Raw genomic sequence first — 4555 nt, forward strand, 5'->3', positions numbered from 1 at the left:
GGGGGGCTGGAGGCAGCCGGGGGCAGCCCCTTCATTCATAAGAGCGGCCCAAGCTGCCGGCGAACCCCCTCCGTCCGGCCGCGCCGGGCTCGCCATCCGCGGGCGGCAGTTGCCATCTAGCGGTACGGGCGCGGGTTCGGCCGGGGGCTGCCGGCTTTGCCTGAAGTATTCGGATTTTCCCCGGAATATTTCGTTCCGGCAGCTAGAGGTGCACCTAAGGCGGGGCGGGGGGGTGGGATAGCGAAGCAGCCCATCGGGCGCGTCGCTCGTGGGGTTTGGGTTTGTTTTTTTTTTTTTTTGTCCGGTGAATTGGGAAAAAGAACCGCGGAGGAGCAGAGGCACACGGACACCGTCCTGCTGCTGCATGGCAGGGGGATTTGGGAAAGGAAAGCTCTGGTCCGCAACCGACTCAAGAGCAAAACGTTACGGAAAGAAAAATCCGGGAGGATGGGGGCTCTGGTGGCTGCGCGCTAGCACGGCGCAATGGGAGCGGACGCACACAGCCAAGGATCCAATGTACGTACTGTACATTTACAAGGTTTTTTTTTCACTCCAGACGAGCTCTGCTCTGGTCTGAAGGCCCATCGGTGGCTGGGGAGCGTGAGGTGTGTTCCTGGAGCGCATTTGATTTGGTTTCATCTGAAAGGAATCCAGCTGACGCTCTCCCAAGCCTGAGCTCTCCAGAACGGCTTCAGGACACAATCCAAAGAACACTAAAGTGGGGAAAGGCGGGAGATCAGTTTCAGAAGTGCACCCCTGAGCCACATTAATGTGCTGGAGCAGGCCCACCCCAACAGGGCTTTGGAGAAAAGGGACTTTGCTGCCTAACCGCCCTACGCCCAGAGAGGTGCTCGGCCCCTCTCCTAAGCCCCAGCAATAGAAAGGGCCCAAGGGAGCTGCCCAAGATCCCAGTAGGGCCAGGGAGGGTGTCAGGACCCTGGGGACATTAACTGGGCTCACCTGGACCCCTACCCACTGCCCGTTGGGCTGGGGACTCCATTTAAGCCCAGGCCGGGGCCATGAGCCCCCCCCCCAAAGTTGTACTGCAGATAGGTCTGTGCTGGGTCCAGACCGCTCTCCTGGGCGGGCTTCAGCCTGATGTAGGCAGCCCTGTCTCCCGGATGGATCTCAGACCAAAGGCACAGGCAGCTTTGGCACCAGCTTGTTGGTGGGAACCGTCACTACCACCCTGCTCGGGGGGACTGCACCCTGGTGGGCGAGGGCACCGCCTGCGCTGGGGCGACCCTGCTCTTGCTGCTCCCACTGGATGGGAATGCAAACCACCCCACCGCAGGCACTCCAGCTCCTCAGGCTGTCCTCTCCTTCCCTCCAGATCAAGTCCGGCGCGATGAAGTGATGCCATACGACGGCAGACAGACCCGCTGCTCACCGGGGTGGTCTGCAACGGCAGGCTTCGTAAGGTGACGACTGGAGGTGGCTCCAGAGGGTGAGCTCCAGGCTGTTAGCCAGCTCTCTGCCGCTTCTGGACCTGCCCATCCTCCCATTGTGTGGGACGGGGGGGGCTCTGTCCCTGGGGGTGTAATGCTCTCATTCCCCAGCGCTCCGCGGGGAAGCGAGGTATGCTTTAACAGCTGGACGGGACCGGCCTCCTCCAGGCCACAAAGGGGCCAAGCGACCCCCGCAGGGAGCAGAACCGTGCTCCTGGGGGTGCCGAGAAGTGGTTTGGGCAGCACGGTGCGCAGCTGGGATGGTCCTTGTGCTGCTGGTCCACCTCTGCTCCCTGGGGACGGGGCCAGCGCTCCGTGCCCCGCTGCGAGAAGCAGACGCTGGATACGTGCCAGCACAACGGCGGCAAGCCGCAGGTCTCCCCTCCGCGCCTGAAAATGCTGTAGACTCGTGGAATAGTTTGGGCTGGATGGCACCTGCAAAGGTCATTATCCTGGTTTGAGCGACACAGGATTAATTTCTCTTTCAGTAATTTTACTTTTCAGCAAAGTCTCTTCTAGTGCTCGGTAAAACTGTACTTTTCTTAGAAGACTCTAGTGTCTGAATTTGTGAAACTCTTTACTTTATAGCCAGCTAGGCTATGTGGGATTCAAGGTCTCAGTGTTTTCAAGCTCTCCGGGTGCGGGGATGAGGAGGAGCGAGACCTGGGCACTTGATCCAAGCTGCCAACAGGATTATTTCATACCACGAACATTGCATTCAACACCAATTAGAAAGTTTGCTGAGGAGTTCTCTCCCTTGATGTCTGGGATCCTGAGAACTCCTCACCCCGGTGCCGGAGCCCTGAGCCCTTCCCTTCCTCCCGAAGCCGCAGCGCTCGCAGTGTCCCACCTTTGCTGTTCCTGCTGGGGAATGGGCTGAGTATAATCCTTGTGTATTTTATGTTGGTATGGGGATCAATATCCGTTCTTTAGTGCTATTAGTGTTAATTATCTAGTCTTATTCTACTAAATCTGTTTATATTTCAATACTCAGGTTTCCTTGTTTTTCCCAATTTGCTTTTGTGGGTGGGGAGAGGTCACTGGGTGAGAGAATAATTGTCTAAACGACAATAAACTGTTGTGGATTCCTCAAACCTTAACAGTCACCTAGTCCAACCCCCCCGCAGTGAGCAGGGACATCTTCAACTAGAGCAGGTCACTCAGAGCCCCATCCAACCTGGCCTGGAATGTCTCCGGGGATGGGGCATCCACCACCTCTCTGGGCCACCTGGGCCAGCGTCTCACCACCCTCGGCGTAAAACATTTCTTCCTGATATCTAGCCTTAATCTCCCCTCTTTTAGTTAGAAACCATTACCCCTTCTCCTGTCAACTACCTCTGCCTTCGTTCCTCTGCCTGGAGGAACCAGCACGAGTTATTCTCCTTCCAGCAGCACGCGCAGGTCCCCGAGGTGGAAGGGAAGCAGCGAGTCGACGCCCAACGTCACGCTCTCTCTGGAGCTGCACGCGGCAGGGTGTGCAGGGTGTGAGCGCTGGAGGTCGGCGTGGGAGGTGCGTGTCCGCTCGGCTGCCCATTGCCCTAGGGAAGCTTTTTTTTTTTTCGGGGCGTTGGGTCCCTGGGCCAGCACCGTTTTACCAGGCTATGGGTCAGCCTGGTGCCGCCTCGTCCCGTTCCACCCCTTCCCCACACACGCCCCAGCAGCAACTTGGCCAAACCGTCTCCCTTTCCAAATGTGCTGGCAGAAAATGATCCATTTAGAATTTGGACAAGAGCTTGTGTCTGCGCTTATCTCGGCTATTCCGGTCATTATGTGACTTACTATAATGTCATTCATCTTCCTTTGAATCCTTGTGCTACTGGCTGGAAGTCTATGAAAGTGCAGTTTCACAACGATTATACTTGTTGACGTTTGAAGGCATAATGTCCCCAGTGCAAGGAACAAAGAATAGAGAATGGTTTTTCTTGTGTGTACATGGATAAATACGGAAATACATCAAAATGGGGGCATGATTTGAGCAACAGCCTCCTCTGAACATTAAATTGTACCTTTTCAAAGATTAAATGAGTTAAATGGGTCACAATACTCATCAGGTATCTTCCCATATTTAGCTAGAGGCATGTACACAGTTTTATTCCTCTTCTCTTTCATTTCAGATAAAGAGAAGGCCTGTGGACTTGCCTCGAAGATGCATAAAAAATGGCTAATTGCAACGTATTTACTCCTAAGGATTTTATCGGTAGAAGAACTGCAGCCCGCTCATCTTCTGCTTGCTGGTGTCCCTGTGCTTTTGGGGGTGTCCCAGAGCTCTGCCCAAGTGCCGAGTCCAGCCGTGCCCCCACAAGCGTGCCCATGTCCCTGATGCCCGGCAGGAGCGGCACTTGGTGTATTAGGCAAGAAACCCCTGGGGGCTGGTTTTTTTGGTTCACTGGCAGATGAGTGGCACAAACCCCATTTGTGGAGCATCGGGTTTTGCCTCTGTTGGAGAAAACCCGGGGGTTTAATGCCACCATTGCCGGAGTGGGTGTGCGGGGGCTGCAGAGACGGGGCGTTTTTCTGTGCCAAAGCGTGTAAGGCGTTTCAGAGAGGGTCCCCAAACAGCCCCGCCAGGTCAGGGAGATGGCATCAGCTCTGCTCTCAGCCTTTGCGCTACCAAGGTAACACGCATTTTGCTCTCCCGGGTCCATGCTGCAGGAGGACCGGTCCCTCATCCCATCCCCACCCCTCGACTGCCTTTTTGGGCCACCTTCACGCGCTCCAGCCGGAGCTGGTCTTTGGAACGGACTCTGGAGAGCACCACGACTGAGATAAAGCAGCGCTTGGTTTATTCATCCCACAGCGGAGAAGTCCTGCCCCCACCTTGCAGAGGGACAGCTTGCCTGTGCCGCCCCAGGGAAGAGGTTTCCCTGGCCATGCTGGAGCCGAGAGGGGCGGCCGCAGCCCCCAGCCCCATCCTCCTTCCAGCCGCACCTCTTCTCTCCTTGAAGCAGGCTACTGCTGCAAGGGAAGCACGTTCACTGCTCCCTTTCTCTCCTTCCCCCTCAAAAACTCTTCCTTCATCCCACTTTGCTGTTTTCTTCCTTCTAGAAAGCTCAGCTCCAGCTCTTTACATCAATATGTTCCGCTCACAAGGTCCTGAATCACTGTTG

The sequence above is a fragment of the Rissa tridactyla genome, chromosome 10 (assembly GCF_028500815.1).
Source record: "Rissa tridactyla isolate bRisTri1 chromosome 10, bRisTri1.patW.cur.20221130, whole genome shotgun sequence".
In the NCBI taxonomy this organism is placed as follows: domain Eukaryota; kingdom Metazoa; phylum Chordata; class Aves; order Charadriiformes; family Laridae; genus Rissa; species Rissa tridactyla.